This window comes from Pseudophryne corroboree, chromosome 6, assembly GCF_028390025.1.
Source record: "Pseudophryne corroboree isolate aPseCor3 chromosome 6, aPseCor3.hap2, whole genome shotgun sequence".
Lineage (NCBI taxonomy): Eukaryota > Metazoa > Chordata > Amphibia > Anura > Myobatrachidae > Pseudophryne > Pseudophryne corroboree.
The window spans coordinates 249,812,371-249,825,013 of record NC_086449.1 but is presented as its reverse complement, the minus strand read 5'-3'; positions in this window follow the sequence as shown (position 1 = coordinate 249,825,013).

Here is a 12,643-nt window from a genome sequence, read left to right as displayed (position 1 = left end):
CGACTTCTAACTGTTCCCTGGATCTTGCCCTTATCAGGAGATCGTCCAAGTAAGGGATAATTGAAATGCCTTTTCTTCGTAGAAGAATCATCATTTCGGCCATTACCTTGGTAAAGACCCGAGGTGCCGTGGACAATCCAAACGGCAGCGTCTGAAACTGATAATGACAGTTTTGTACTACAAACCTGAGGTACCCTTGGTGAGAAGGGTATATCGGGACGTGGAGATAAGCATCTTTGATGTCCAGAGACACCATATAGTCCCCTTCTTCCAGGTTCGCTATCACTGCTCTGAGTGACTCCATCTTGAATTTGAACCTTTTTATGTAAGTGTTCAAGGATTTCAGATTTAAAATTGGTCTCACCGAGCCGTCCGGCTTCGGTACCACAAACAGCGTGGAATAATACCCCTTTCCTTGTTGCAGGAGGGGTACCTTGATTATCACCTGCTGGGAATACAGCTTGTGAATGGCTTCTAGAACTGCCTCCCTGTCGGAGGGAGACTTTGGTAAAGCAGACTTCAGGAAACGATGAGGGGGAAACGCCTCGAATTCCAGTTTGTACCCCTGCGATACTACCTGTAGAATCCAGGGATCCACTTGCGAGTGAGCCCACTGCGCGTTGAAATTTTTGAGACGGGCCCCCACCATATCTGAGTCTGCTTGTAAAGCCCCAGCGTCATGCTGAAGACTTGGCAGAAGCAGGGGAGGGCTTCTGCTCTTGGGAAGCGGCTGCATGGTGCAGTCTTTTTCCTCTTCCTCTGCCCCGGGGCAGAAAGGAGTGGCCTTTTGCTCGCTTGTACTTATGGGAACGAAAGGACTGAGATTGAAAAGACGGTGTCTTTTTCTGCTGATGTGGAGTGACCTGGGGTAAAAAGGTGGATTTTCCAGCCGTTGCCGTGGCCACCAGGTCCGATAGACCAGCCCCAAATAACTCCTCCCCTTTATACGGCAATACTTCCATGTGCCGTTTGGAATCCGCATCCCCTGACCACTGTCGCGTCCACAACGCTCTTCTGGCAGAGATGGACATAGCACTTACTCTTGATGCCAGGGTGCAAATATCCCTCTGTGCATCACGCATATATAATAATGCATCCTTTAAATGTTCTATAGTTAACAAAATATTGTCCCTATCCAGGGTATCAATATTCTCAGTCAGGGAATCCGACCATGCGACTCCAGCACTGCACATCCAGGCTGAGGCGATTGCTGGTCGCAGTATAACACCAGTATGTGTGTATATACTTTTTAGGATATTTTCCAGCCTTCTATCAGCTGGTTCTTTGAGGGTAGCCGTATCAGGAGACGGTAACGCTACTTGTTTAGATAAACGTGTGAGCGCCTTATCTACCCTAGGGGGTGTTTCCCAACGCGCCCTAACCTCTGGCGGGAAAGGATATAATGCTAATAATTTTTTAGAAATTAGCTGTTTTTTATCGGGAGAAACCCACGCTTTTTCACACACCTCATTTATTTCCTCTGACTCAGGAAAAAATATTGGTAGTTTTTTCTCACCCCACATAATACCCTTCTTTGTGGTACTTGTAGTGTCAGAAAGGTTCAATGCCTCTTTCATTGCCGTGATCATGTAACGTGTGGCCCTACTGGACATTACGTTTGTCTCGTCACCGTCGACACTAGACTCAGTATCTGTGTCAGGGTCTGTGTCGACCCACTGAGGTAACGGGCGTTTTAGCGCCCCTGACGGTGTCTGAGACGCCAGGACAGGCACTAACTGATTTGCCGGCTGTCTCATGTCGTCAACAGTTTTTTGCAAATTGCTGACATTATCACTTAATTGTTTAAATACAATCATCCAGTCAGGTGTCGACTCCCTAGGGGGTGACATCACCAACGCAGGCAACTGCTCCGCCTCCACATAATTTTCCTCCTCATACATGTCGACACACGCGTACCGACACACAGCACACACACACCGGGAATGCTCTGATAGAGGACAGGACCCCACTTAGCCCTTTGGAGAGACAGAGGGAGAGTCTGCCAGCACACACCCAGCGCTATATATATATATACAGGGATAACCTTATATAAGTGTTATTCCCTTATAGCTGCTGTTAATTATTGTTATTTGCTGCCAACAATGCCCCCCCTTCTCTTTTTTACCCTGATTCTGAAGCAGGACTGCAGGGGAGAGTCAGGGAGCCGTCCTTCCAGCGGAGCTGTGAGGGAAAATGGCGCTTGTGTGCTGAGGAGATAGGCTCCGCCCCTTCACGACGTCCTTATCTCCCGCTTTTTTGTGTAAAATGGCAGGGGATTAAAATACATCCATATAGCCCAGGAGCTATATGTGATGTATTCTGTTTTGCCACCTAAGGTATTCTGTTATATTGCGTCTCAGGGCGCTCCCCCCCCAGCGCCCTGCACCCTCAGTGACCGGAGTGTGAAGTGTGCTGAGAGCAATGGCGCACAGCTGCGGTGCTGTGCGCTACCTTAGTCTGAAGACAGGATGTCTTCTGCCGCCGATTTCACCGGACCTCTTCGTCTCTTCTGGCTCTGTAAGGGGGACGGCGGCGCGGCTCCGGTGACCCATCCAGGCTGAACCTGTGATCGTCCCTCTGGAGCTAGTGTCCAGTAGCCTAAGAAACCCGATCCACTCTGCACTCAGGTGAGTCCGTTTCTTCTCCCCTTAGTCCCACGATGCAGTGAGCCTGTTGCCAGCAGGACTCACTGAAAATAAAAAAACCTAACTAAACTTTTATTCTAAGCAGCTCAGGAGAGCCACCTAGATTGCACCCTTCTCGGCCGGGCACAAAAATCTAACTGAGGCTTTGAGGAGGGTCATAGGGGGAGGAGCCAGTGCACACCACCTGATCCTTAAGCTTTTATTTTGTGCCCTGTCTCCTGCGGAGCCGCTATATCCCCATGGTCCTTACGGAGTCCCAGCATCCACTAGGACGTCAGAGAAATTAAATTGACTGGGGTGCTAATTAAGTCACCTTTGGCCAAGCATGCTTAAACTTAAAACCTGGCCTTTTGAGGTGCCTTCAGGGCCGTGTTGGAGAACCTCTGGTCTAAACAATTCTGCAAGCTTAATACTCAGATTTTCCTATTGCCCAGAGTTCTGCATGCCTCTACATATAGTAGCATTTTGGTTTGTAGTATTATGTGCACTTGAACAGAGGAAGGCAAACTACATTACCAGCTTTTCTGCAGAACTATCCTAAATGACCCCCTCCACCTTTTAGTCTGTGATCTTTTCAAATTAAAAAGGTACAAGAGGAAGACAATAACTCCCCATTAACAAGGTAATAATAAGAATTTACTTACCGATAATTCTATTTCTCGGAGTCCGTAGTGGATGCTGGGGTTCCTGAAAGGACCATGGGGAATAGCGGCTCCGCAGGAGACAGGGCACAAAAAAGTAAAGCTTTACTAGGTCAGGTGGTGTGCACTGGCTCCTCCCCCTATGACCCTCCTCCAGACTCCAGTTAGGTACTGTGCCCGGACGAGCATACACAATAAGGGAGGCATTTTGAATCCCGGGTAAGACTCATACCAGCCACACCAATCACACCGTACAACTTGTGATCTAAACCCAGTTAACAGTATGACAACAGAAAGGGCCTCTTAAAGATGGCTCCTTAACAATAACCCGAATTAGTTAACAATAACTATGTACAAGTATTGCAGATAATCCGCACTTGGGATGGGCGCCCAGCATCCACTACGGACTCCGAGAAATAGAATTATCGGTAAGTAAATTCTTATTTTCTCTATCGTCCTAAGTGGATGCTGGGGTTCCTGAAAGGACCATGGGGATTATACCAAAGCTCCCAAACGGGCGGGAGAGTGCGGATGACTCTGCAGCACCGAATGAGAGAACTCCAGGTCCTCCTTTGCCAGGGTATCAAATTTGTAGAATTTTACAAACGTGTTCTCCCCTGACCACGTAGCTGCTCGGCAAAATTGTAATGCCGAGACCCCTCGGGCAGCCGCCCAAGATGAGCCCACCTTCCTTGTGGAGTGGGCTTTTACAGTTTTAGGCTGTGGCAGGCCTGCCACAGAATGTGCAAGTTGAATTGTGTTACAAATCCAACGAGCAATCGACTGCTTAGAAGCAGGTGCGCCCAACTTGTTGGGTGCATACAATATAAACAGCGAGTCAGATTTTCTGACTCCAGCCGTCCTTGCAATGTATATTTTTAAGGCTCTGACAACGTCCAACAACTTGGAGTCCTCCAAGTCGCTAGTGGCCGCAGGCACCACAATAGGTTGGTTCAGATGAAATGCTGATACCACTTTAGGGAGAAAATGCGGACGAGTCCGCAGTTCTGCCCTATCCGAATGGAAGATTAGATAAGGACTTTTATAAGATAAAGCCGCCAATTCAGATACTCTCCTGGCAGAGGCCAGGGCTAGTAACATAGTCACTTTCAATGTGAGATATTTCAAATCCACCTTTTTCAATGGTTCAAACCAATGGGATTTGAGGAAATCTAAAACTACATTTAGATCCCACGGTGCCACCGGAGGCACCACAGGAGGCTGTATATGCAGTACTCCCTTGACAAAAGTCTGGACCTCAGGGACAGAGGCCAATTCTTTTTGGAAGAATATTGACAGGGCCGAAATTTGAACCTTAATGGATCCCAATTTGAGACCCATAGATAATCCTGATTGCAGGAAATGTAGGAAACGACCCAGTTGGAATTCCTCCGTCGGAACCCTCCGATCCTCGCACCACGCTACATATTTTCGCCAAATGCGGTGATAATGTTTCACGGTGACTTCCTTCCGTGCCTTAATCAAGGTAGGAATGACTTCTTCTGGAATGCCTTTCCCTTTTAGGATCTGGCGTTCAACCGCCATGCCGTCAAACGCAGCCGCGGTAAATCTTGAAAAAGACAGGGACCCTGCTGTAGCAGGTCCCTTCTCAGAGGTAGAGGCCACGGTTCGTCCGTGAGCATCTCTTGAAGTTCCGGATACCAAGTCCTTCTCGGCCAATCCGGAACCACTAGTATTGTTCTTACTCTTCTTTGCCGTATGATCTTCAATACCTTTGGTATGAGCGGCAGAGGAGGAAACACATACACTGACTGGTACACCCAAGGAGTTACCAGTGCGTCCACAGCTATTGCCTGTGGATCTCTTGACCTGGCGCAATATTTGTCCAGTTTCTTGTTGAGGCGAGACGCCATCATGTCTACAATTGGTCTTTCCCAACGGTCTATTAACATGTTGAAGACTTCTGGATGTAGACCCCACTCTCCCGGATGAAGATCGTGTCTGCTGAGGAAGTCTGCTTCCCAGTTGTCCACGCCCGGGATGAACACTGCTGACAGTGCTATCACGTGATTCTCCGCCCAGCGAAGAATCTTGGCAGCTTCTGCCATTGCACTCCTGCTTCTTGTGCCGCCCTGCCTGTTTACATGGGCGACCGCCGTGATGTTGTCCGACTGAATCAACACCGGCTTTCCTTGCAGGAGAAGTTCCGCCTGGCTTAGAGCATTGTAGATTGCTCTTAGTTCCAGAATGTTTATGTGAAGAGACTTTTCCAGACTCGTCCATACTCCCTGGAAGTTTCTTCCTTGTGTGACTGCTCCCCAGCCTCTCAGGCTGGCGTCCGTGGTCACCAGGATCCAATCCTGAATGCCGAATCTGCGGCCTTCTAATAGGTGAGCCTTCTGCAACCACCACAGAAGTGACACCCTTGTCTTTGGTGACAGGGTTATTCGCAGGTGCATCTGCAGATGCGACCCTGACCATTTGTCCAACAGATCCCTTTGGAATATTCTTGCATGGAATCTGCCGAATGGAATTGCTTCGTAAGAAGCCACCATTTTTCCCAGGACTCTTGTGCATTGATGTACTGACACTTTTCCTGGTTTTAGGAGGTTCCTGACCAGATCGGATAACTCCTTGGCTTTTTCCTCTGGAAGGAAAACCTTTTTCTGAACCGTGTCCAGAATCATTCCTAGGAACAGCAGACGAGTTGTCGGGATTAAATGGGATTTTGGAATATTCAGAATCCACCCGTGTTGTCTTAGCACCTCTTGAGATAGTGCTAAAGCTGTCTCCAGCTGTTCTCTGGACCTTGCCCTTATTAGGAGATCGTCCAAGTATGGGATAACTAATACGCCTTTTCTTCGAAGAAGAATCATCATCTCGGCCATTACCTTGGTAAAGACCCGAGGCGCCGTGGACAATCCGAACGGCAGCGTCTGAAACTGATAGTGACAGTTTTGAACAATGAACCTGAGGTACCCCTGGTGTGCGGGGTAAATCGGAACGTGTAGATACGCATCCTTGATGTCCAAGGATACCATAAAGTCCCCTTCTTCCAGGTTCGCTATCACTGCTCTGAGTGACTCCATCTTGAACTTGAACTTTTTTATGTAGAGGTTCAAGGACTTCAGATTTAGAATAGGCCTTACCGAGCCATCCGGCTTCGGTACCACAAATAGAGTGGAATAATACCCCTTTCCTTGTTGTAATAGGGGTACTTTGACTATCACCTGCTGAGCGTACAGCTTGTGAATGGCTTCCAACACCCTCTCCCTTTCGGAAGAGACGGTTGGTAAGGCAGACTTCAGGAAACGATGAGGAGGATCCGTCTCTAATTCCAACCTGTACCCCTGAGATATTATCTGCAGGATCCAGGGGTCTACCTGCGAGTGAGCCCACTGCGCGCTGTAATTTTTGAGACGGCCCCCCACTGTCCCCGAGTCCGCTTGAGAGGCCCCAGCGTCATGCTGAGGTTTTTGCAGGAGCCGGGGAGGGCTTCTGTTCCTGGGAAGGAGCTGCCTGTTGGTGTCTCTTCCCTCTTCCTCTGCCTCGTGGCAGGTACGACAAGCCCTTTGCTCTCTTATTTTTGTAGGAGCGAAAAGGCTGCGGTTGAAAAGTCGGTGCCTTTCTCTGTTGGGGAGTGACTTGAGGTAAAAAAGTGGATTTCCCGGCAGTAGCCGTGGCCACCAAGTCTGATAGACCAACTCCAAATAACTCCTCCCCTTTATACGGCAAAACCTCCATGTGACGTTTTGAATCCGCATCGACTGTCCACTGTCGTGTCCATAAGGCTCTTCTGGCTGAAATGGACATAGCACTCACCCGAGATGCCAGTGTGCAAATATCCCTCTGTGCATCACGCATATAGATAAATGCATCCTTTATTTGTTCTAACGACAGTAAAACATTGTCCCTATCTAGGGTATCAATATTTTCAATCAGGGATTCTGACCAAACTACTCCAGCACTGCACATCCAGGCAGTTGCTATAGCTGGTCGTAGTATAACACCTGCATGTGTGTATATATTCTTTTGAATAACTTCCATCTTTCTATCTGATGGATCCTTAAGTGCGGCCGTCTCAGGAGAGGGTAACGCCACTTGTTTGGATAAGCGTGTGAGCGCCTTGTCCACCTTAGGGGGTGTTTCCCAGCGCGCCCTAACCTCTGGCGGGAAAGGGTATAATGCCAATAACTTTTTTGAAATTATCAACTTTTTATCAGGAGCAACCCACGCTTCATCACACACGTCATTTAATTCTTCTGATTCAGGAAAAACTGTTTGTAGTTTTTTCACACCATACATAATACCCTGTTTTACGGTATCTGTAGTATCAGCTAAATGTAACGTCTCCTTCATTGCCAAAATCATATAACGTGTGGCCCTACTGGAAAATACGTTTGAATTTCTACCGTCGTCACTGGAATCAGTGCCCGTGTCTGGGTCTGTGTCGACCGACTGAGGCAAAGGGCGTTTTACAGCCCCTGACGGTGTTTGAGGCGCCTGGACAGGCATTAATTGATTGTCCGGCCGCCTCATGTCCTCAACTGACTGTTTAAGGGAAGATAAACCATCACGTAATTCCACAAATAAAGGCATCCATTCTGGTGTCGACCCCCTGGGGGGTGACATCTGCATATTTGGCAATTGCTCCGCCTCCACACCAATATCGTCCTCATACATGTCGACACCACGTACCGACACACACCGCAAACTCACAGGGAATGCTCTAATGAAGACAGGACCCACTAGCCCTTTTGGGGAGACAGAGGGAGAGTCTGCCAGCACACACCACAAAGCGCTATATATACAAGGGATATCCTTATATTAAGTGCTCCCTTATAGCTGCTTTAATATATATATATATAGCCATTAATGTGCCCCCCCTCTCTGTTTTACCCTGTTTCTGTAGTGCAGTGCAGGGGAGAGACCTGGGAGCCGTTCTGACCAGCGGAGCTGTGACAGAAAATGGCGCCGTGTGCTGAGGAGATAGGCCCCGCCCCTTTTTCGGCGGGTTCTTCTCCCGCTATTTTTCCAGTCAGGCAGGGGTTAAATATCTCCATATAGCCCCTATGGGCTATATGTGAGGTATTTTTAGCCTTGTATAAGGTTTATATTTGCCTCTCAGAGCGCCCCCCCCCAGCGCTCTGCACCCTCAGTGACTGCCCAGTGAAGTGTGCTGAGAGGAAAATGGCGCACAGCTGCAGTGCTGTGCGCTACCTTATGAAGACTGAGGAGTCTTCAGCCGCCGGTTTCCGGACCTCTTCACGCTTCAGCATCTGCAAGGGGGTCGGCGGCGCGGCTCCGGGACCGGACTCCACGGCTGGGCCTGTGTTCGATCCCTCTGGAGCTAATGGTGTCCAGTAGCCAAGCAGCAAATCCACTCTGCATGCAGGTGAGTTTACTACTTTCCCCCTAAGTCCCACGTTGCAGTGATCCTGTTGCCAGCAGGACTCACTGTAAAGAAAAAAACCTAAACTAAACTTTCTCTAAGCAGCTCTTTAGGAGAGCCACCTAGATTGCACCCTTCTCGTTCGGGCACAAAATCTAACTGGAGTCTGGAGGAGGGTCATAGGGGGAGGAGCCAGTGCACACCACCTGACCTAGTAAAGCTTTACTTTTTTGTGCCCTGTCTCCTGCGGAGCCGCTATTCCCCATGGTCCTTTCAGGAACCCCAGCATCCACTTAGGACGATAGAGAAACAGGGTTAATTATGACACATTTTAATGTTACCTACAACAGTGTACTATTCGCATTGCAAAACACTTCCCATCACTTTAGTAGCAGCGGGAAATGGGGAATGCTCTTTGCAGCTTCGTTCTTGAAGCACATGATGTATTACCATCTATAATTGCTAATGAGGTCAGATATTTAATCATCCATTAGAGTGCCACTGTCTCAATAGTCCTTTCATTACAGCTCTGACTACACATGTGCTAAAAGGGAAATTATCTTGGAAAAAGTATAATAATAGCATCTCAGAAGGAATGGAATTAGTAGATGTATAAGTAATATTAATCTTATTTACAAATAACTAACATATTCTGCACCACCAAGAAATGATGATCTGCATCAGAGCAAATTCTATACTATCCAATGTGGCCTAAAGCAACCTTATATAAGTAATGGTAATTGTCACTCATATAAAGTGCAATCTAAATTTAATACAGTGTTGTAAGCATGCTATTTTGGCTGTAAATTACATAACACTTAAAAAAAAAAAACCTTTATTGATACATAATAGGTACAGAATAGATACAAGAATGTAAAAAAATATCTTAATATCTTAACTCTGTACTGATTTGTTGGCTGGAAAGGCAGTCTCGTCATCCAACAAAAGATTTGTCTATGAAATACAGTAATATCAATAGCAATAAGAATGAGCTGCATTAACAGATGAAGCTATTGATTCCTGAATGTGAACCAGTTTCCCGCTGGTTGTTTTGAGTTCTAAGCCAAGGTCATTTACATACAGCGCAGGATGTGCACAAGGTTAGGTGTATTGGTAATGGTAACACATATTCATAAAATAAAAAGTGTATTGCTTGGAGATTTTGCTGACAGGAGCCATTAGACTGACCTGTATTGCTCAAAAAAAGAGACTATAAAACATGACTTAACAATGAAAGCTTAATAAAAGAGTAAGATGCAGTACGGCTGTATTGATTTCAATACATGGTGCACTAGAGTTTATTGAAATTCACTGTATTCTTTCATCAAAGAAACATGCAGTAAAATTGAAGCAGGCTTCCAGAAAGAGCTGTATAAACAACATGACACTATTGTTATTATTTGGAAAGTACAATAATTCTAAAAAAAAGATCATTGCTCACCCCCCTGTGTTCTCATTTCAGTTATTGACATTGAAGCTCAATTGTGGATACCAGTCACCAGTATAATACTGTTCCTCAATGTATTGACCTGTGCTGGCAATCATGCTCTGTGCGTACAGGGTGTGTGTCAGGTCTTCCATTCTGCAGGCGGGGAGAAGAACTACACTGTGCTTCACACTTTCACAGCTAGAAATTTACAGGGCTCAAATAAAAATTATTGATAGTTATAAACATAAAACAGCAGCAAACTTGTGTGGTTTTTGTGGTTTTATATAATTAAAGTTTAACTGGTTACATAAAAGAAAGTGTTATAATTCAATAGCACAGCCCAGTCCAGCCATAAATCATGCTGTTCCCAGAAATGCATATTTCTTTTTGCTTTTTTTAATTTCTCTCTCCATTTTTCTTTGCTGACAGCTTCTACCAAATGCCTGTGGCGATGTATGCAAATGGGAAGGAGGAGTCAGTCACCATACCATCATCCCGACTTTCGCTGCAGTCGCCACGCAGTGGGCTCGGTGGCTTGCTGCACTTGTCACAAGTTCTATTCCCACATTATGGGTGTCATGGACCAGCGGCTATTCTGCGTTCATGATCCCAGCGTCGGTAATGTGACTGGCAGTCTCCCGACCGCCGGTCACATAACCGCATCCCCTTGATTGCTCCAGGAAGCGGCTCCCTCCTCCTCGGCTGGTGCCACTTCCCAGTGTTATTTGGGAAGATTTTGCATATGCACTACAGAGCAAGGATTCTCCAGAGTCTTTACTTTTAATGTGCGACTCCATCTCCCCGAAGATGTCACTGAGAAAATGGCGCTGGCCGTGGTGGAGGATTCCACGTTCCAGATGAAAGTAAGTATACTCAGGGGCTTCAGTGGACCCGGGACTTCCAACAAGCCCAGACCCAGGTAATTCGTACCCACTCCCCCCCTCTCGGCACCAGTGATCCTGACAGCAGAATGCCGATGGATTCCGGTAAGTATTTGAACCCTAACTCACCCCTTCCACGGCCTAGCCTTAACTGTCCCTTCCTGCAGCCTAACCTTAGCCCTAAACCTAACCCCAGTACTTACCGCCAGGATCCGTCGGGTTTCTGCTGTTGGGATTCTGACTGCCGGGATCCTGATTGCATCCCATGCCAACCTGTGAGGGGTACTCTTGGAATGAAAAAATAGTAATTCTGGTACCAAGGTGATACCACTAGGTTTTTTGTGTAGCCTTTCCCTGCTTCATCTGGTACTACCATCACTGGGACTAACTACACACCTAGGCAAATATATTCAATCAGTACATGGGTTTTATTAATAAAAGAACTTACAAAATAGCTATTAACTGTTTTATAATTATTTAACACCATCACATAGTAAATGCAGACAAAAGTCCATCCTGTGAGTCTGCATCATCAGTCTGGAGGTTCCCTGCTGCTAAGAAGGCAGTGATCAAGCTGGAATGTCACCACAGTGCCGTAACTAGGCATTTTAGCGATGTGTGCAAGAAACGCATTGGTGCCCCCCCCACCAAGCAAGATAGGGGCAGGGGAAGGGGCGTGGCCACAAAATAATACCAATTCATACTACGGTGCACAGTAGTCTCCATTATTCAAATTACGCTGCACAGTAGCACCACTACACCAGGTAGAGCCCCTTTTTACACATTACGGAAGACAGCGTCCCCCTTTTTACACATTACGGCAGACAGCGTCCCCTTTTTTACACATTACGGCAGACAGCATCCCCCTTTTTACACACTACGGAAGACAGCGTCCCCCTTTTTACACATTACGGCAGACAGCGTCCCCCTTTTTACACATTACGGCAGACAGCGTCCCCTTTTTACACATTGCAGCAGACAGCGTCCCCTTTTTACACATTACGGCAGACAGCGTCCTCTTATTGCACATTACGGCAGACAGCGTCCCCCTTTTTACACATTATGGCAAACAGCGTCCCCCTTTTTACACATTACGAAAGACAGCGTACCCCCTTTTTACACATTACGGCAGACAGCGTCCCCTTTTTACACATTACGGCAGCCAGCGTCCCCTTTTTACACATTACGACAGCCAGCGTCCCCATTTTTACACATTACGGCAGCCAGCGTCCCCCTTTTAACACATTACGGCAGCCAGCGTCCCCCTTTTTACACATTACAGCAGCCAGTCCCCCTTTTAACACATTGTGGCAGAAGAGAGAGAGAGAGAAAGAAAGAGAGAGCTATATATATACTTACCATCTCTCCCTGCTGGCAGTCTGGCTCCTCGTGCTGGCAGAGATCCTGGGCAGCCGCAGGGGAGAAGGAGGAGGGAGGGGGACTGGAGCCGCAGCAGCGCTATGTCATTGGTAGTAGCGCCGCTGCAGCAGCCTCCTCTCCTTCCGCATTGGCTACCCGCCGCTGTTAATGCTGGGATGAGGATACCGCATTCCAGTATTCACAGCAGCGCCGGGCAGCCAATACGGAAGGAGCGGGGAGTGCTGCAGCGGCGCTACTACCAATGACATAGTGCTGCTGCGGCTCCAGCCCCCCTCCGTCCTCCTCCTCCGCTGCCTCCGGCGCTGCTGCTTCTC